This window comes from Ambystoma mexicanum, chromosome 3p, assembly GCF_040938575.1.
Source record: "Ambystoma mexicanum isolate Mex_15411 chromosome 3p, UKY_AmexF1_1, whole genome shotgun sequence".
Classification (NCBI taxonomy): Eukaryota; Metazoa; Chordata; class Amphibia; order Caudata; family Ambystomatidae; genus Ambystoma; species Ambystoma mexicanum.
The window spans coordinates 281913644-281936022 of NC_090925.1; the positions used below are offsets into that span (position 1 = coordinate 281913644).

At 46.1% G+C, this 22379-nt stretch overlaps 1 protein-coding gene across 1 annotated transcript in view; it reads right to left on the reverse strand.

The window, feature by feature from the left end:
- Positions 1-22379, reverse strand: part of CHRNA4 (cholinergic receptor nicotinic alpha 4 subunit) — a 691740-nt gene that overhangs the window by 198031 nt on the left and 471330 nt on the right. The window lies entirely within an intron of this gene.

Sequence of the window (22379 nt, forward strand, 5' to 3'; positions counted from 1 at the left end):
CCCCAACGTCATGTCCTCCTGTTTCCGCGATCGGCCCTCAACTGGGACCACCCACATAACGATGTGGACGTGCGGACAGTCCTCCCATTGCGTTTTGATCTTGACACGAATACATACTTAGACAATTCCATCTGCCACATCAGTTTTCATCTTTCAAGATTAGGTGATGGGAGTAAATTGTTTATATAGCGCACGACTCTGATCAGCTTGCATCACCTTTTATTAATGCATCTTGGTTTGGAATTGTGACAGGGACCCACCAGGGAATGCACAAAAAATGAACTATGCAATCTTCTAGTGCATTAAATATCGACTGCTTGTGGAATACATGATGGGAGAGAATTCTGAACAGCTTGGATGGAAATACGTTCCAAAAGGCAGGGCCATTACCACAACCCACACCTCTATGGAGTGCGTTTCTGAAGATATCACGCAGGCAATCTCTGCTCGAGCACACCTTGATCTGGGCACACATCGGGAGACCGTTCATGGGATACCCTAATGAGAGGTTTGCATGGTAAGGGTTATCATAGGACTTGGGAGCATGTGATGTGGTAATGTCACAAGTGAGCTATGTTATGTTATCCTATATTGATACTGCGCCTGTCACCACCATGGTGGTTTTATGGTGCCTAGCCTTATCGGAGTGTTAGCGGATTGTCACCCCGCAAGGGTGTTATCAGACCTGAGGCTACACATATAAAAGAGTAGGATTAAGAAAGGAATTGAAAGGAGACAGTACATTTAGGGGTGGAGGTGATAGGAAAGAGGCAGTGGACAATACGTTGGACAGATGTGAAGGGGAAATTACAAATAGGAGGGAGCTTGGGATATGGTTATGATAGTAGGAGTGTGTGTGTCATAACTGAGGATAGTTAATGATATTCATGGGAGAATGAATGAAGGGATGTGCAACTCAGCTTCAGGAGCAATGTACTGTGAAGGTGGAATCTAGACCTGGCAGAGCATGGTACTAGATGATGCTGGTGATTGGTTGCGCAATGGACTGAAGAGGTGCCCAAGAGGATCCTGGGAGTGTGGAGGCTTTCCAGGTCTTTTCTAAGAAACACCACCGCTGTATCAAGGGCGGGCCAGCTGCCAAGGGGAACAGCGCTAAGAGTGGGACATGTATAGATGTATGCATGAGGGGAACATGAGGAAAGTGGGGGAGGGGAAGTGGGTACAACAAGGTCTCTTTGTAATTTGGGCACTCCTCCATACCACATTCAGAGCTGTCAGAAGATGAATAATCCAATATCTTGGACTGCCAATGATATATTCCTGATCAATCTAGAAAAACGCCCCTAGAAACTAATTCTAGACCAAAAATATTTATCAGTAAACCGGCTCTTAATTCCTGATAACTGTCGAGGACAAAACAACTTGAAGTCAGGAAGGAGCACAAGCAAGTCATAAAAACGGCGAAGATTAAGAACAGTAAGAAATGCAATGCATGCAATCTTTCATTACAATGCATGCACGCGTTAATCTGCATCATATAATCATTGGCTAGCTTTCCAATCCCAACAGTTTAACCACCAGTTCAACATCGGGGGGACATGCAATGATGCATCAGAACCTGCTGGGATATGTGGAAAGCAAACATTATTCTTCTGGCATCTACTTTATAATCAACATACAAACCTAGAACTCCTACTATGGTCAATATGTTTCAATCCTTATTGTTTTTTCTTGACTCTCATCAGGATTTATACGTACCAGGTTTCAAGGCGCATAAAAGAGTCCTTGAAAACAAATTTGACACAACACAGCCTGGGGCCACCCCAGTCACCACCCTAGCCACTTCAGATTGTCTAGGTACCTGTTTTGATCCTAATTCTGTAAATGTGATGATAAGGCTATCATGTTGCCCTTTCTTCTAGGCTGGACACACAAGGCACCACCCACTAATATTTATAAGTGCTGCCTATGGTTTTCGAGACATGTAGTTGAACTATCGAATCAGTTGAGTTAAAACATATGTAGAAAGTTGGCGGCCTGACATCTGCGAACTTTGATTTCATAGTGCTCTGAGGTACTCTGGGCCCTTGCTTGATAGAAGTATCAGTATCAGTGTCTACCTTTTCTCAAATACATTCGTCCAACCTCGATTTATCACTACATAGCCAGAACTATAGGAATGCCAAGTAGCTAGAAGGCAGCATTAAGCACTATGCAATAAATCTAAATTCATGCATCTACGCCTCCAACACTGGTCATATGGCGGGGGTGGGTGTTGATTTCACAGCAGACATGGTGGTTGCAAACACAGAGGACAGACACTAATACTTCACAACCAGACTGTGTTCACAATTGGTTTAGGGAGCTAATGGGAAGCAAGTTGGTTAGGTCTCTATACGGGAATCACTTTTTTCAGAGGCAATACATGTAAGGTCAATTCCATCCATTCTATTCTGCAACCGCAGCACGGTCTTCCATAGGGAAGAATTGATAGGGTGCACGGTGGGCGCAATGAAGACATGTTTGCTTTGCATCAACGTGAGAAGGGAGAGTTAAGCTGTAGCTTCAAGGATGTTTCATCAGGATTTCGAGTTGGATTTTAAAAAAGAGGTATAAATAGAGACCATTCGTGGCAGGTACCTATTATTGGGTCAAATGCATGTTCCACCTGTCTTTGATCTCGGCACAGCTTCACACTGTGGCAGTGTTTTTTAGTCGTTGTGTTTGTGCATGTGTGTGTGTCAAATTTCATGAGAATTCAGCAATGTTTTAAAGTTTTGGTTGGCCAGGAATCAACATATGCATCTTCCCCAGGCTTTCTTCAGCTTTTTTCCTTATATTAATATATTAACAATTTAATTAATGAATGCTGAATTTACCATGAACTTGGACCCCTGCATCAGTAATTCATGAAGGTGTCTCGCTGATTTCAAAAGGATCCTGACTTTCGAGTTCATCATTAAGCAATTGTCTGCATTCAGCATTACAGGACTAGTGGACGGAGGAGCCAATGCTTTCCATTGCTGCTGCGGCCCATGTTTGATGCACCCTTCTTCTCCATGTGTGGTTGTTCAACATTCAAGCAAGCATGGCCATCTGATGCTTGTGCAGTGTATGTCTAGTTATCCTATCCAGCTAATATGGACCAGGGCTGCTCCAAACATGGTTCATGATTGGTAGAAAGATCTGATAAATGTGCACCAGGGCCACCAGCACACAATCTCAATTTATGGTGGGCTGGTCCAGTGAATTCAACACAGGGTTGCTTGCGGCTACTAACTGTAGATGTTGAGATAGTCCATCAAACAGATTCAGTTGCCTCTTGCTCCTGCGCTTCATCTTAATGAAATCAATCCAGGTAAATGCGTATTGAGACCATACCTTGTTCAGTTTGAGAAATGCAGAGCACCCCTATTCCACTTCGTGGACAAGTGAATCGTTTGAAAATATGCAGCTCTGAAAAGTTGCAAAGAGACTATTGAAGTTCTGACATTAATCTATATGGTAAACACAAGAAATCCCCTCACTTCATGGTGGCAAAAAAATAGGTTACTAACCAGTCATTTGCCTGTATAGGCTAGAACCACCAAAAGCACTCCAATGTGTTCCACAATGATGGACCTCTTCTTGCACAAACCGGATTCATGATTAAGTTTTGGTTCACCATGCGCAATTTGCCACCTCCAATCCTTAGCTTATATGTGGATGGAACAGGAAACATGTTCTCTGTGTAAATACAGGGAGTACTCAATGTAGAGACAATGGAAAAGACCCTTTGTGTGTGAGGGCTGCTCAGCTTTTGTGTGTGAGGGCTGCACAGCTTCCAATGCCTTAGGAACAACTTTGCGTTTGTCCATCCATCGGCTTCTGATGGATGTACGAACAAAGAGTCATCACTAAGGCATTCAAATATGTGTCCTGGTCCATCCAAATATAAACTAAGGAATGGAGGTAGCAGATTGCACATGACAAACCAATAATGAGTTAGGAGTGCTCCGAGTGGTTCTACCCTACACAGGAAAATGACTAAGTATGCACCATAGACACCTTTTTAAGAACATTTTCCCATTGACATGATGTATGATTCATATTGGTGATTGTTCCCCTGAAGAATGTCCTAAATGATAAGAACTGAAACATGTTGGGTATGAAGAGTGCAACTGGATTTGATCCTTGCATACTGCTCAACTGAACAGAATTTTAATAAATGTACATTTGCGTTATATTTAGCCAGATTATCACTGGGTGAGGTAATGTGTATCAAATTGGAGTTATACTCTTCTTATTGTCTCTTAGGAAATAGTGTGTAGGTAGATATATATACAAGGTAAATTCTATGTACAGTGCAGTAATTGAAAAGCAACAATTGGATTTAAAGAAAGAATAATCAAGATATATATATATATACATATATATTGATTACACATTGTATGGTTGTTCTACTTATTGCCGTCCATTGATCCACTGCTTAATAATCTCATTGTTTGCCACCCACAAGTGATTGGTTCTCTTGTGTTTACAATCGCCACTAGTCCGAGTTGCATATCATTATTGCTTAATTGAGGAGGATGCATAATGCATTGATGTTCCAAAAGTGCCAGACCTGACCCAGCCGGGCGCAACGGCCCATGCAGGCAGACTTGTAGTGTAGCAGTCTGGAAACAACGGTGCCGGTGAGCTTACCGGCACCCTTCTTTTGAGACCGCCGCACTCGGAATGAGGTCAATCATCTTTGATAATTGAACTCTCTGTCTTGCAGCCAGGAAACATTGTTTTCTTGCTTCCAGAATCACTTTTTCCACCACAGAGTAGTGTTAATAGTGATGTACAGGACTTGTGGAATACAAGGGTGATACATTAATGGATTTTGCTTTTCATGAAGAATGGTTTAAGGTGGGGAACTTTCAAACTAGTTAGCTGATGTTTGACAAACACGTTATGAGTCTAAATTCCAGGCACAAGAGAATTATCATTTTTTTTCTTCTAGAGAGTGAACAGCTGCAGGTCAGATTTTTCTGGAGAAAATGCAGCTTTCTTATGAGCACAGACTTTCAAATTCTCTGCAGATTTTAGAAATCAACTGTATTTTTCCCCTCTGTTACAATGGAATTGTCAGCTCTGTATAGTTATGAAAAATATTTCTGCAGATTTTCACAAAGCTTTCCATAGTTCTGGACTGCCTCTCATCATTACAGACGGGTTTCCGGAGGGTGGGTCCAAAGCCATGGTTTTCCGAGAAGCCGCTGCAATATCCCCTGAGATACAGGATTTAAATCCAATAAGGGATTAGCTAGTCAGCAAAGTGAGCTCACAGCTGTGCCGACGTCCGACTCTTTCGAGGAATTAAATGCTGGTGAACTGAAAGGGCCCTGCAAGGGGTATCAGCTGACAAAGCCTTACGAAGTGCCATCCATTTAGGGCCTACATCTATCACATTGAGAGGGGCTTATGTGCAGTAGTGTTCAGAAAAGGGAAATATGGATCACACCTCCAAAAAGTAAGAGCATTTTGAGGGATGTGGCAAGGCAGAAGCTGTACCTGGAATGTGCTTTTGACCCTTGCTTCAGACTTAACAGTTGATCCCTTTTTTGTGCAGGTCTTTTGGGAGCCGATGTGCAGGTTTTTTTTTTTTTACTTGACATTTGATTGCAGCTGGGGGCAGTGTTGAGTCTCTGATGTCAATTTTACAACTTCCTTCTGTTGATGTGCTCATTCGTTAAGCACAGTAGCCAAAGTGTACGAAAGGAATTAGTGGAACTATGTTCCCTGCTGCCCCCCTCGTGCTCCCCACAGCCCCATCACCATGCCCTCCCCCCATGAGCAATACAAACCCCATAACTGAGTCGCACTTTCCGTCCATTCCACCCCCACCTCTGTGTCAAGGCTGAAAGAAACACAGTGAAAGAAAATGCATTTCTAACAAATCCCTTTACCTTAATTCATTGTCCCCCAAAGCATGCAACTTTATGCTCTGCCCCTTTTGGAATCACCCACTGTTCGCACCCTTTTAATGGATACGCTAAAGATTAAAGCCACCCCTCCCACCTACCTATTAACTGCACCTACAGCTGTGCCAGCAGCATTTTCACGTTATGTTTCTTAAATGCAAAAGAAAAATGTGTATTACTTCGGGGGCAGGGCTATGATGGGGCTTGGGATTGGCTTTGTCTAAGCAGGCCACTGGAAAACGAACAACCACCCAGCAGTGACCGTGATGCCACATTGGAGCGGATCCAGCAAGCCACAGTTGCAAGTTGCAACTTCTCTCTACCCGTTTATTTAAAAAAATAAAACCATTCCGGAACAGTTTCTTTTTAAAATAAAAGTATAGGAACTGTGAAACTTAATTACATAAAGTAGAGGAGCACCACTCCCAGCCGCTCCTACCCACTTCGACCACGGGTTAAGCATATCTATGGCAATGGAGTGCAGAAGACTGACACCGTGCGGTGGTCCCGGCACCTGCCTAATGAGCTGTGAGGTGAGGAGCATCAACTCCACTGTCATTGCTCATCTGAGCCCAGGCTGATGCCGGGCTGAAAGAGGCAAGCATGGCATTGCTCTGTCTGAGGCAGCTGGTACCTGCTGGGCCCCCGATCTCGCTCCGCACCCCGCCCCCCTCAACGGCACCATCTCTATCTCTACTCGTCTCGCAGCTGATGTCCCTGGCACCAGCTGGGGAAGCCTGCAGTGCAAACAGTATTGGCAGAGTATGAAAATCCATCTAAAATGGAGATGCAGGGAATCCACAGGAGAACCTGAGGACCCGTTATCTGTGTGCCTCTGCTGTCGTGTTTCTAAATGCAAGCACACCCAGTGGTCAAAGTGAGCAGGAAGGGTCGGGAGCGGTGTTCCACTACTTTTATTTTTTACTCGTTAACGGCTCTGCTACTTTTTGCAACCATTTTCACCATCCCGGAACTGTTCTTTGTGAAGTTAAAGCACACTTCTCCATTTTACCACTGGATATCAGTTGCAGCTAAACTGAAATTCGTTTTTCTTCAATTGGCTGTCAGCCAGCATGACTGCGACCCTTGAAAAATGTGTTGCCCGTTGCTCCTACCGGAGTCACAGATCCACTACTTATTTGGTACACCTTTATCACTGAGCACATCCCTGTGCAAATCACGATACATATACCACTTTCTGATGGCCTGTGCTGGGATGATACGCAATAAAGTAGCTCACTGCATTCTACACCGTGCCTACACCACCTCTTGTGTATGGGCCATCATGAAATCATTAAGGTTGTGCATGAAAGTGCAGTCCATGTGGCCTTTATCCATGAGTAGTTGTTTGACTAATTTCTCTTCCCTTACTCTCACTGGCACCTGGTCGAGTTGGGTTTGCCTGCACAGGTCCCCTTGTCTCCCCACAGTAGAAACCAGCCATTGTCCCTGAAGAGATAAGACAAGCGTGCCTTCACTTGGCCGGTCTTCCAATGTTCTCCTAAAATTCAAAAGTGTACTGTCCCTAATGCCAATGGCCAATGTAGAGGAACGGTCGACAGTGATCACGTGGTCCAGAGATGACCAGAAGACTTTCCTGATGCCCTCACACCATTACTCATGCTTTCGTACCACCAGCTTTTATATTACGTTGTGTAAGCCAATGCGTATATGAGAGGAGTTTGTGATTGGACAGTCCTAACAAGGGAACAGAAGCCTATTAGCCTACTAGCCTATTAGCCCTCTCGCACTCGGTTTGCTGAATGGATGTATATCCGCATCTGCTTGTAGTGTGAAGGATAAGGGTGTGTTGGTGTGAGAGTGGGTGGTTGATGTGATGGATGGGTGGCGGTTGGAGAATGAGGCAGTGGCGGGATGGTGGTTATTTGGGAATGGCAGAGAGAGTTGTGGAGGTATGGAGGCGTGAAACACCGGGTAACGGGGTTGTTGGCAGACCAGTGTGAGTGAAATGGTGGAGAGATTGTATCAGTGGTTTAGCCCTGCCCTTTACAGATGGGAGGAATCTGACACCATGAGTCTACCTCTGCTGGGTCTAGAAGACGTGTCTTTGAGCATGAGTGATGAATGAGAGAGGGGTTTGTAGGATTGGTGGCGATGCATAAGAAGTTCAGGATTTGAGTGATCATGGTGTCATGATGACATGGTGGAGGGTCAGCGTGTGAGTCTCTTCCGAGGGTCAGTGAGAGAAGAGTGAGCTTCCCTGGTAGGACATGCTTGTGATTTGTGTAGAATCAGTTTGAGATGCATGGGGCGATGATGATGGTGGTATGGGTAGAGTGGGTAGGAGTTGGGGGTATAGTAATCAGTGGTTTGCTGGAGGAGTGGAAAGGAAGGAGGTGCATATGTTGCTTTTGAGGGATGGTGAGAGAAGGGCATGCTTCCATGCCAGGATGTGTATCTGATTTTGTGTAGTGTGACTTTGAGAGGTGTGGGCAGGGGAATATGGTGTTGTGGGTGGGCAGAAAGGGGGTGAAGATGAAAGTGGTGTTGGGATGGGAGTGAAGCATCTAGTGGGGAGCAAAGGCATGGCTGTGCGCGGAGGATGGGGTTCAAGTTAAGCAGGATTGGCGGCCTTGGTTGGTGTTCAGTCATAAGAGAGGGGGTAGCACGTCCACCCATGGCGAGGGGTTGACTAGCTATGGGGAGGTGGGTGTAAGGTGGTGTATGGATCCAGGTGTAGATATACGCCTCGTGTCAGCAGTGAGATGGGAGTGAAGGCACTCAGGAGCAGACCATGTTGTGACTGTGATATTTGATGAGGGTGAGGCTATGATTGATATGTGACAGTGCAACAGGACATGCGTCCATTGCAGGGGGGATGTGGTATGATCAAAGCTAATGGGGAAAGACCCTTAGCGATCTGGCCTGGGTCATACCTTAGCGTAAGGCTGACATGCTTCTTGCCTGCATCCCTTGTGCTGTCTTGACCTGTTACACCCCTGTGAGTATGCAGCAGAGGGGGATGGGTGGTTGAGAGTGGTTAGTGGGATATTGCGAGAAGGGAATGGGTATAAGTGAAGAATAGGGATGGGTAAGTGGGGAGCATCTAGTAGAAGGCAATACATGTGCTTGAGAATGGAGACGGGGAGAGTAGAGGAGGAAAGTGGGCAGGCGTTTTGCAAAGCAGAGAGGGTTAGGAAATGAGGGAAGAGGTGATGGACCTGGGTGGGGGACAAAGCGGTAAGAATAGGTGAAACGAGAGGAGTAAGTGTGTGTTGGAGAGGCAATGAAGAGGGTTGATAATAAGAGGCAGTTAGGGTGACAGTGGGTTTGTGAGTAAGGAGTGGGTGATGAAGGGCAGGGTAGAGGTGGAGGGGATGGTTTATGGTGTGAATGTTGCTTGTGGGATGTATTTACCCATGCATCCGAGCCATACCTCAAAACTGTGCAGTACTGACATGGAAAACATCATGATGGCCAGAGCTTCCCAGAAAATGCACAGGGAAATGCATGAAGAATAGGCTGCCACTCATTTTTGCCGATGTTATGGGCACAGAAGGACACTGCCTAAAACCACCATTGGACTACCCACACAGTAGTCTGAAACCATTGGGAATGGCAATGCTGATTGCCAAAAGCAAACCCATAACTGTGGAGAATTCATTTTCTTAAATCCCAAAAAGAGGTGCAGTACCAGTACTCACCACTATCCAAAAGCCGGCGTTTTAAAACCACCAGATTTTACTTTTTTGTAGAAAACTGAATAAATGAACCCAAAACAGGCCAAAGAAAGACTTACTGAGAGGTGGATCCAATGTAAAGTTATATTCTGAAGTGACTTGAAGGTTTATCACAAGACTGGCTGAGCTGGGGATTTCAGCAGTTTAAGTAAATTTGGACTGAAAGACATTAAAAATCTCAAGGTTTAAGAGAAATGAGTGACCTACTTTGAGTGTCACATAGGTTGCAATTGTTTAAATGTCATAGTTTTGAACTTAGAATCAGCATTCTAGCTGCATATGTAAAAAAATTGTCTTGACTTAAACTGGGAAACAAAAAGTGACATTTTATCTGAAACCTGGCTTAAGGAACTGAATTCTGCCTGGCAACTACCCCCATCAGGAGTGAAACTTGAGTCACAGCTGTGTTCCCAGGCCTAGCTGCCCTTTTGCTGCTCACACCAAAAGGGATATGACACTTCCCTGATTGAATTACCTGGGCTCTGCAGGAAATTGAACAAAGCCCTGTCCTGACTCAGGCAAATGTTTTATTGGCGGGAGTCGTAAATGGAGCTTCCTCTTGGCAGAAGCTGGGAGGGGCAGGGTCTCTGAGCTTGCCAGAAACTGGAAAGACTGGTTTCTGTACCATGTGACATGAAAAGACACACCTCTATAGCCAGAATATGGTTTTAGAAAAAGATGAATAACTCATAGAGCGGACATGTGAAAATTGTATAAATGACACCATAATTCTTGTGATTTTTCTGCCCACATTTTAAGAGGTTTTTAGAACCGGTGGCATGTTCAGGGGGGTTTTAGCGGGAAAGAGGATATTACTCAAAATGTGTGCATGTGAAAAATCTGACACTTCATCAACTAATGTCCATACTCCTTGCGCACATGTGTGTAAATTTGGGTCAATGTCCGGAATTGCAAAATCAGTTAAAAAGTGAAATATGTGCCATTTCTGAATGCAAGCCCCCAGGAAGAGCAAAGTTTGGACAGGGTATATCTCCTGTGATATGTGATGTGTGCATGTAATTTTAAACCAATGTTTACCTGTGCAAATATGTCTTTTGTTATCAAATATAGAATGTGTGCAATTTGACTGGGGAGTGTCCTCTCTGCAAGCCATAAAATGACATCGCTCTGACTCACAGTTCCTTCCCCAATCAAGTGAGAAATGGAAATTTGACCAATGGCAAGTGGAGAGGGGTAGGGTCTAGTGATGCTCACACACACCCATTTCAAAACACATAAAAGCAGAGAGAAAGGACAGATAGGGTTTTTCAAATCCATTTGCAGCTGGAAGCTCTGCCGGGAAAATCCATACTTTACCTCCATCAATCTCCAGAGAAAGCTGTGCAGAAAGATCCAGACTTTAAATCCCTCAATCTTCAGAATCCAGAGAGAGAGCAGACCCAGATCACTGTGAAGTGCAGAGACCAGAGTCCCGTCTAAAACCTGACCAGATCCATGGCGAGGCCCAATTAACTCAAGAATATAGTGTGAGTACCTAGAAAACTGTGCAGAACCAATCTCTTAGTTAAAATAATATAATTCGATCCATTTAATCTAAGTAGAACTGTCTCCTGTCACCTGTCATTTGTAAAGCTGTCACCTGTCATTTCTAGTTGCAAGCTGCACTTGTCTTTTTGAACTTTAAAATTTCAAATCTGAAAAACGACCTTTATTTAATCGCTCATATCTCCGTGACCGTTTGTGCTAGAGACTTGCAGTAACTTTCATCTGGAAGCTGAGATCCTAGGCTTTCCTAGGACCCCAAAACGATAGTGATAGTCCTTGTAGTTCCTCTGTAATCGCGCCAGACGCATCCGCGAATTTTGCCGCGATTTGAAAATTTCTCCACTTGCAAAAAGATAGCTGCTTTTGCTTTCCTCTAAAAAAAATCGTTTGCCTCATAAAAACTATCCCTGCATCACTGCTAGAGTGAGCCTGAGCTAATATTAACTTGATTTCACTCACCCTGAACCTCTAAAGGGAATTAAAAGCATTTTAGCATATTTTTTTCTTCATTTCCAGCACATTTAAAAGCATTTTCCCTGTGTTTTCAACTTCTGTAGTCTAAGTTGCTGGGTGAACTGAATTACATTTGAATTGCATTTCTGAGAACTGTGTGCTTCCTTCCATTTCCTTGCATTGCATAAAAGGGGGGGTGAATTGCCAGAGAAAAGTGATTACATTGTTTTGTTGAAATCATATTGAGTATTTTCTATACTGCATTTCATTCATTCAACCTTGCATTTCCTTGAACCCTATAAAAACATTCTCTTCCACATTATTCTTCTGTCCCTATTTACCAGTGTGCTATCTTATCCATTTCATGTCAACTCCTTAGTGATTATAAAGAAGTGTGCTAGTGCCAGATTCTCCGTTGTTAATCTTTATCATATCAGATTAAGTGTGATATTCAATTATTAATTTATTATAAAGTGTGATAGATATGTATTGCTTTACTTCTCAAATAAACCTTTTAATTTGCAAAACAGAACTACTTCTTGGCTCAGTGGGGTCAGGAGGATTCCAAGAGAGGGGTGTTATATAGGGGTAGTCATCCAGAACGCATGAACTGGACATAAAGATATATCAATAAGGGTTTTCATTCAGTATTCTAGACTAGGCGTTGACTTGGCTGTAGTGCTGAATTGAATCCTCTTACAAATTGGGGGCTCGTGCCGGACGTTTGGGTTAGATCTACCATTTGTGCAGATTAATACAGCGTGCCAGCTGACCAGATACACATATCCGGTCGGATCACCACGCTGTGTTACGCTGTAAAGCATTCCTCAAAAGGGACACTCCAAGAAAAGTTCTGTTCTGCAAAAATAAAATACAAACTTCTGTACGTCAGGACAGAGACCAATCTCTAGAATGACGACCTTAGTAGACATGAAAATAGCCAGAGAGCACTTCTTACATAAGTTATTTGTGAGAGGTGAATGGGCTGAGCAGGGCCAGGAGGCCTGGTTGCAGGCCATCACGCGACAGGCCACTGAAACAGGGTCAGACTTATGGAGAGATCAGGGTCCATTACATGTGGCCCTGAGTGAACTATATATGGCTCCTAAGGCCAAAGATGAACACGACAAGATTGTTAGGATAGCGGCATATTTATATTTATATATGGGAGCCATACAGAATAAATGTGTTGAAGGCCATGATCTGGCAAAAAGGCAACAGATGGCGTTAGAGAAGGCCCAATCTGATCTGGACTCTTCTGAGCAAAGGCTGCACAGAAGCCAGGAGTCAGAAAATGAGATCAGACAGTACATCACTAAAATAAAGGAGGATATGGATGTGCTGCAAAAGGAAAAGTCAGAACAGGATACCAGATTTCGGGCCTTGCAGAAGGAACACCAAGAAGGTTTGGACTCCCTACTGCAAAGCCAGAAAAAGCTGGAGCAACAACTGGACTTCAACAGGGTATGTGCTGAGCAGGTAGTCACCCTGCAAGGCCACCTAGATAGGGAAAAGGCAGAAAGCAATAAACTGATTCTGAAAGACCGGGATACCCAGGCAGAGTTTGATGAAGAGCGCCGGAAAGCTGGTGCCCTTCAAAGGCAGAGGGACGACCTGGCAGCACAGATGCAGGCTCTCAGTCAGGAAAGAGACACTTTAGGCCAGGAAGTCTGCCACTTAAAAAAGGAAATTGAAGAAAATCACCTGGCCCTCCAGGGGCTGGGTGACCTCCAAAAAGAAAACCAGAACTTGGTAGAGCACACCAGAAGGGTGGAAGATGCTCTGGCAAGAAAGGAGCAGGCCGGTAGGGATGGGACTCAGGAGGTAAACCTCCTGCAGCAAAGACTGGCCCAGTTCTCCAGGACCAACCAGGAAGCACAGAGGGAAAATGAGGCCCTCTGTCAACACAATGATAGGCTCCAACAACAGGTAGCGATGCAGGAGAGACTGATAGAGTCTAGTAAGGCCTTGACTGAGGAACTGAAAGCACAAATGCAGGCTCTTGCATTGCAACAGGGAGCAGGGGCGGATAGAGATGAGGTCCGCTGGGAAAGAGAGACTCCTGACCATAACCTCAGGAGCCCTAACACCAGGGGCCTTCATCTCTCCCAGTCCCTGGACTCTACCACCCCCATGTCCCCTGGCGCACATGAGCACAGGGCCACAGGGATGGCAGATTACTATCCAGCTAAAAGTATGGGGCTCATAGGCCAGTACCACTCAGGAATGGAGGGGTGGGCATCCGGGTATGGGCACCCAAGTACAGTACAGTTCAGTGGGGAACCCCAGGAGAGTAGGCCCATTAAGGGCATCCTGAAAACCTCTGCCCAGTTAGGTCAGTGGGGGGGCTACCCAGCAAATCCTGGCAGCAAGGAGGGATCTGAAGACTCCTCTGAGCGGTACAGGAAACAGGAGACCAGGTCCCCACATTCTGCCAGCCATTCCCAGGCTCGCAGAATCCGGGAAAACCTGGAAGATCTGACGGGAACCTCTGGGAGCAGTGCCTCTGAGTCAGAGGATGAATGGACAAGAGTTACCCGAACCAAAAAGGCCAATAAGGCAAAAAGGGCCTTGCTTAAGGACCCCTTAAAGCAGATTAAGGCGATCAGGAGCGTCATCACGCCTTACCATAAGAACGCTAAGTATTCTGTTTGGGAGCACTTAGAGTTGTTTGAGCAAATGATGGAGACTTTCCATTTGAAGGACAGCCAAAGCTGTATTCAATATGTAAAGTGGACCTTCTCCCCGGAATACTCCAGTTTCTTTGCGGGGCTGGAGGACCAAAATCATTTAAGATGGTCCACCTATAAGGCGGCCATCTTGAAACATTTTTCCATTCATAGAAATCCTCAAGAGGCTCGCAAGGCAGCCTACAATTTGCAATGTGGGGAGGATCAGGCCCCACAAGAATTTGTGCAAGAACTGAAACTTGCTTTTGCGCAGACCACCAGAAGGGTGCGCACAGACAGTAGAGAATTCATCAATACATTTTTTCATGCCTTGCCCAAATACATAATGACCCAGCTCGTGAGGGATTTTCACGAGAAAAGATCTTTAGACTGGGTCCTTGAACAGGCTACCCGGATCTATGAGGTGCAGAAACCGGTAGATAGCAAAAATAATGCTCAGAAAAACCCCAAAGCCAACAGCACCCCTGCTGCTGCCAAGGTGGCAGAGGTAAAGGTCACCCCCGTTTTAGAGTTGGAGATGGGGGGGCCTAAAAACCTACCTGCACCTAATAATGCTAGGCCCAGAAGGTCCTCGGGCCAGTCACAGACAGGGAGCCAGGGAGGCAGCCCCACAAATGGGGTCCCTCGCTCTCCTGATTATGTAAGTCCCCGTTACAAGGGAAATCGACCCATCCTGGGTTATGTGTGGACTCCTCCAGCCCAAGGGGGGGGATCCAGCCAAGCACCTAACCCAGGGAACTTCCCTCCCAACTTCCCACAGGAGGGCAGAAATTCTCCAAATCCTGGGCAGAACTTTTTCCCCAGGTATCCACCCAATTTCCAACCCCAAAATCATCCATCCTTCTTTCCCCAATTCCCTGAGCCCAGACAACCTAATCCGGGAGAGGAGAGGCCAAGGGTGGAGGGGTACCCAAATCTTCCCAACCCGGGGTATTACCAGAGGAGGGACAGCTACCCTTCCCGGGATCAGCCCAGGGGAGAAAACAGGGCCCCGTATCAGCCTGAGCGGGTTTCCCAGTTAGAGCGCCAGGTTCAAAACATGGCGCGGGATCTGGGTCACATACTGAGGGCTCAGCAGAACCCTCAGATGGGCGTGCCGGCGCAGAACGCACCCAACTCTGGACCTGGTGCTCCAGAACAATGACGGGGGCAGCACCCCGATAACTCACCGGTTCCCAGGGAGGAGGCACAAAGGGAAGGGGGGTGTAAAGCCTTGGAGGAAGCTTCCTTCCTCACTTGTAAACAGCCCCTGGAAACCCAGGAACCGGAAACAAAATCTCTTGCCCCTGAAAGTCTGCCTCCTAAGGAGCAGAGGGGGGGTAGGAGAAACAAAAGACCCAAACAGACTCAGTTTGAGGAGGAGGTACAGGTCTTCCAATTTGAGGGAGAGGGATCCTCAGAGGATCCTGGGAAAAGGATCTTCTCCTTCAGAGAGGGGGGAACTCCTCCCAAAGAAAAATGGGTCCCTAGGGATGCAAATCCAGACTGGGGAGATGTGGAGACTGAGCTACCGCCGCCCACTATCTCATCCCAGAACCAACAGCAAATCCCCTGGTTCAAACCCATCCTGGTGACTGCCTCCAAAAAGGGGGGGCGGCCCAGAACCGGAGCCAGGGGAACCCAAAATGGCTCTGATCTCCAGTTGCCAACTTTTTCTTTCAGATTCCCAAGGCTCTCCACAGAATTCTGCCCAAATCTCTTCGCTAGCGATGTCCAAAACCAGAAAATTAGCCCACCAGTTGTCCAAAAATGTACATTATCTGTGCCCCCTTGAGGAGAAGGAGGGAAGATATTATGCCCCGGTACAAGTACAGGGGCAGGGTACAATTTTGGCACTGGTGGACACTGGATCTCAAGCTACCCTTCTGTCCAGAAGGGCCTTTGACGAACTGAATGCAGGAAGGGGAGAGAATTACCAAATTCCTCTCACCTCTCTTCCTGGGCAACTCCAGAACTTTGACGGGAAGGAAATTCCCGTCGAGGGGACGGCAGATTTGGACATTAAAATTGGGCGACACAAGTTGAAACACCCGGTCATAGTTGTGACCCCAGAGGGCACCCCTTGTTTACTAGGGAATGACCTCCTGAGAAGGTTGTCACCCCTAATAGATTGCGTAAACAGGGTCCTCTGGACCCAGACTAGCCGACCAATAAAATTAAAACAGAGTATCAACCATGTTAGTTTAAACGGCACATGCCACATGGTTGAACAAAAATCTGACCAAGTAGAATTCCACTTCCAGAATAGCCAAATTCCAGACGTGACAGTAATAGCAGTAGGACAACAGACTGGTGATGGAGGGTCCTCTCTATTTCTGAAAATCAACCTTCCTTCCAGTCTAAAGTGGTACTCCACGCTGGAAGGAAACACTCTGAGATTCTATACTAATCCACAATCAGAAACTCCCACTCCTATAGTCCAGAAAGATGTGAAATCATCTCAGAGCCTGACTGATATTCAGCAAATTGGAGAGCAGTTGTTCATCCCTGTCCAATTAAATGATGGGAAGGTCTCTGTTCTCGCTCGAGTGTGTGTGAACAACGGTAAGAGCTTCATCAGCGAAGCCATGTTCCGCCAACTCCCTAAAGATCCAGCCATTCCCACCTTCAAACTGATAGACAAATGGGAAATGGACCTGGAAGCACCCAATTCAAAACATCTCCTGCCAAGCGGGTGTATGCTCAAAATCTCCATTGGCAACAAGAGCATAGTCCACAATTGTTGGGTCGTGCGAGACGTCCCTGCCGCCTTTTACTTAGGCAGTGACATTCTCAATCGCTTTGCCATTAGTTTGGACCTAATAAACTTCAAAGCTTGGTCCCGATTAGCGGATAATCCCATGGGCTTTGATGATCCAGAAAAAGCATTTAGGTCAGCTCAATTGCTACCTTATGCAGTTGAGATTCAGATCAAAGAGGAAGTCACCATCCCAGAAAGGACCCGACAATTCTCCCTGGAAGTGAAAGTTAAAAGAGGACAACATTTGAAAAACCCTGATGCTTACATACATCTAAATGCTTCTCTCCAACAGCAAGGGTTAGGGGTAAACCCAACACCATTAGTCAACATAGAACATGACACCATTCCAATAGAGGTGGATAACAGCGACTTAAAGAGTATTACTCTAGCCGCAGGCACCATTATTGGAATGGCGGTTGATGACCGACATTTCTCCATTGATCTTGGAAATGAACTGTTAGGACCAATCCCCAAGGACTGTTTTGACAGTGACAGTGATGACAAAACAACACCAGACAGGATTTTTACCCGGCATGGGGGGAACTTCCTGGTGTATACTTCCTGCCCCTATGGTAAGGAAGATGTGACTTGTGACTTCAGGAGGGATGAGGTGATTTTCCAGGTCCATGAGGGCTGCCTTTCCCACCTGAAGCCTCCAGTCCAAATCAGCACTCTGACCAGGGACTTCTCCACCCAGCTGGAGGAGGCCGCTGAAATAGCCAAACCAGAAGTCTTTCCAGGCTTCAGGCAGATGGTGGAAGAGAGAGTCAACCTAGCTGATGCCTGTGTGACTCTGGAACAAAAGCAAAAGTTGAAACAAGTTTTCTTGGATTTCCAAGATCTCTTTGCGGTAGACTCATATGACTGTGGTCGCACTGACATCCACACAACAACAATCCCCACGGACCCTGGCATGACTCCTGTGTTTGTGAAGCAATATCGCTTGCCTCTCGCATCAATGGAGTCCCTTACTGAAATAATTAAGAACCTTGAGTCCCGGGGAATAATCCGTCCAGTCCACAGCACCTTCAATAATCCGGTGCTGGGAATATTGAAGCCAAACGGCCAGTGGAGACTCTGCGCTGACCTCAGGGAGCTCAACAAACGGGTCCATACTTCCCGATGGCCTCTGCCCTACATTGACCAAGGGCTGGCCCAGATTCAGGGGTCACAGGTATTCACTGCAATAGACCTGACCAATGGATACTGGACTGTGCCTGTCAGTAGGGAGGACCAATACAAACTGGCTTTTACCTTTGGGGGCCAACAGTATACATGGACCCGGACGCCCTTCGGATACCTTAACTCCGGTAATGAGTTCAATATTTTCCTACATAAGGCCATGCCCGACCTGGGTGCAAGGGGTAACCTGGCTTATGTAGATGATGTCCTCATCAAAAGTTCATCTGTGGAGGAACACATAGCGGAGATCCGTTATGTTCTGACCCAGTTGAGAGCCGCCGGAGCAAAACTTTCCTTTCAGAAAGCACAGTGGTGTAGAACCCGTGTTAATTTCTTGGGGCATGAGATTACTCCTCAGGCTCTCTGTCCCCAGGAAAAGAAAGTGGAAGCACTTCAGAAACTGAAAGACCCCACAACTCTGCGGGAACTAAGGAGCCTCCTTGGACTGACTAATTACAGCAGAAAGTTCATTGAGGGCTACGCAGAGATCACCAGACCCCTGATTCATCTCCTGAAGGGGGGGGTCAAGTGGGAATGGGGTCCAGAACAAGCCGAGGCAGTAAAACAACTCAAAAGAAGCCTCTCACAAGCGCCTTGCCTAGCTTACCCTGTCAGAAACAAGGAGTTCTTCCTGGAGACGGGGTTCTCTAATACGTGCTTGACGGCAGTATTATACCAAAAGCATGACAAGGTCAATAAAGTAATCTCATATGCGAGCAAAACTTTATCCTCTGTGGAGGAGAAATTCAACGATTGTGAGAAGGCACTCCTGGCGACGGTGTGGGCATTGAAGAATTACCGCCCGTTTATCCAGGGGGAGCACATCATAGTGGAGACTCCACACCAGCCTCTGCAATATCTCCAAAGTGACAGAATCCGGGCCGGAAATGTGAGTAATTCCCGAATTACTTCCTGGATTCTGTCAATGCAAGGCTTTCCTGTGGAGGTCAGATATGGCCAAAACAAGAAGAGTCCCCTCGCGCAAGGTCTGGCTGACTTGCATGATTGTGCCAGAGAAAACTGTCTCGAGGACGAAAGTCTAAAAATAAAGGACAACACGGAGGCATACCTTAATTCCCCACACAAAGTCTTTGAAGAGGACAAGTGTGAGGGAATGCCCACTGTCTATGTGGATGGATGCTCTTACCATGTTGACAACAACGGGGAGAAAGAACTGGTGGCTGGCGTAGGGAATGCATGGGTGAATGAGTCCCCAGAACCCTCCGCTGGATACAAAATTGGTCCCCGAAGTAGTCAGGTGGCAGAATTGATGGCTGTGCATCAGGCCATCCTCACTGCTGTCCAGCATCAACTCCACGAACTGGTCATAATCACAGATTCGGATTATGTACGGCACGGGTTCGTGGAGCACCTGGTTAATTGGAAAACCAGAGGCATGTTATGTGCTAACAACAAACCCTTGAAACATGGGAAGTTGATCCAAAACATTGATGATCTGGTCACCTCGAATGAGATGACCATCTATTGGAAAAAGATCAAGGGTCATTCCAAAGTAGAGGGAACAGACAAAACTGGAAATGACTTAGCTGATCAGCTGGCCAAAACCGGGGCCATCCAAGGGGATCTAATTGAGATTGAGTCCCTGTTGGGGGAAATCCAGGTCACTGCTATCACTAGGTCCCAGACAAATGCTCACAACGACCTTTCAATTGCACAATGGAGTAAGGAGACCCCTGATGCTGATTTGATTACAGCTCAGAAGGGGGATCCAATAATTGGTAAATTTTACCAGCACCTTGAGGACCCTGAGAACTTTCCCCTGACGGATACCGATTACATTGGGAAAGAGGACCTAAGAGTGTTGATGAAATGTCCAAAAATGTTCCGAATCCAAGACGGTTTGCTGGTAAGGAAATCCAAAGCTGGCCACGATCAGTGGGTGGTTCCTACCTCATTCCGAAGCCTGATGTTAAGTCACGCCCATGATGCGGCCACCGCCGGTCATAGGGGGTTTCACACAACACTGGAAATCTTAAGAGAGGTTGCATACTGGCCACACATGGGGCAGGACCTCGACCAATACTTGAAGGGGTGTCTCGTGTGTGCACAATTTCAGCCATCATCCCTCACGCACCGCGCGCCTCTCCAAAAGCGGGGGATGACACTGCCATGGTCAGATTTACAAATCGACTTTGTAGGCCCCGTGATTCGCTCTGCTAGGGGGAATAAGTACATGTTGACTGTCACATGCTTGTTCACCAAGTGGGTGGAATGTCTCCCAGCCCCAAACTGCAAGGCAGAAACGGCAGCTGCCTTGATGATTAACCACATCTTTTCCCGTTTTGGTCTACCTCAAAGGATTGAGTCAGACAGAGGTAGCCACTTCACCAGTGAAGTAATGACAAAGATGTGGGAGATACTGGGGGTCAAGAGAAAGCTGCATATTGCTTACAGGCCAGCTTCTTCTGGGGCAGTAGAGAGATATAACCGGACAATTGTGAGCATATTAAAGAAGTTTGTGGCAGATTCTGGGCCAAGTTGGGATATCCGATTACCTCTGGTCCTAATGGCCATCAGATCTACCCCTTCATCTGCAACCAAAATGTCACCATTTGAGTTGATGACTGGGCGCAAGATGGTGCTTCCGCAGCATTTGCTCTACAGGACCCAAGAGCAGACACTGATAAATGCCTCCACTACTCATGAGTATGGGGAGAATTTAAGGAAACACCTTCAACATGCTTTTGCTTATGCTCAGCAGAATCTAGAAAGATCGGCTGATAGCATGAAGACCCATTATGACCTGAAAACTTCCAGGAAGGAATATCAGGTGGGAGACCGGGTCTATCTATACAACTTCCAAAGGAACCAGGCCAAGCAGCGCAAATTTTTGCCTACATGGAAGGGACCCTTTGAGATCATCGACAAGATCTCTCCTGTGGCCTACAAAATCCACATCCCCAAAGGTCCTTTGGCAGCGGGGGAAGACAAGTGGGTCCACATAAACCAGTTGAAATGTTGCCATCCCAGGCACACTCTGCAACAACTGGAGGAATCCTCTGGAATCCTAGCGGGCACTGTCTCAGACTAATTCAGTTCCAACCATAAAACATACCACATCTAGTCTCTAAAATATTGTGATTTGCATGAAACTGTCTCTTAGTTATACTGTTTTTTTTTTCAAAATAAGAATGTAATGTTTTGTTATGATGAAATGCATATGCTGCCCCACTATCTCAACAGTGGTGGAAAAACGTCTATGAGTAGGTATTGCCGCTTTTGCTTTATCATCCTAGGAGAGATGAAACCATGGAGAATGACCAAGGAGGACGATCCGGAGACCGCGAGCAGAGACGCAACGGGCCCGGGGTACCGCCCAATCTTCCCATCAGGACCGGCGAGGAGAACCGATCGATCAGTACCGGATGGAGGAAAAGATGCTGAACTGTGCCATCTATTGGAAGAAGATGAGGAAACATCCCAGGTCTTGCGAGTCCCATTCGTGAAATAGAATGGCCATCGCAAGAGGGGGGCTTGTGGGATGTATTTACCCATGCATCCGAGCCATACCTCAAAACTGTGCAGTACTGACATGGAAAACATCATGATGGCCAGAGCTTCCCAGAAAATGCACAGGGAAATGCATGAAGAATAGGCTGCCACTCATTTTTGCCGATGTTATGGGCACAGAAGGACACTGCTTAAAACCACCATTGGACTACCCACACAGTAGTCTGAAACCATTGGGAATGGCAATGCTGATTGCCAAAAGCAAACCCATAACTGTGGAGAATTCATTTTCTTAAATCCCAAAAAGGGGTGCAGTACCAGTACTCACCACTATCCAAAAGCCGGCGTTTTAAAACCACCAGATTTTACTTTTTTGTAGAAAACTGAATAAATGAACCCAAAACAGGCCAAAGAAAGATTTACTGAGAGGTGGATCCAATGTAAAGTTCTATTCTGAAGTGACTTGAAGGTTTATAACAAGACTGGCTGAGCTGGGGATTTCAGCAGTTTAAGTAAATTTGGACTGAAAGACATTAAAAATCTCAAGGTTTAAGAGAAATGAGTGACCTACTTTGAGTGTCACATAGGTTGCAATTGTTTAAATGTCATAGTTTTGAACTTAGAATCAGCATTCTAGCTGCATATGTAAAAAAATTGTCTTGACTTAAACTGGGAAACAAAAAGTGACATTTTATCTGAAACCTGGCTTAAGGAACTGAATTCTGCC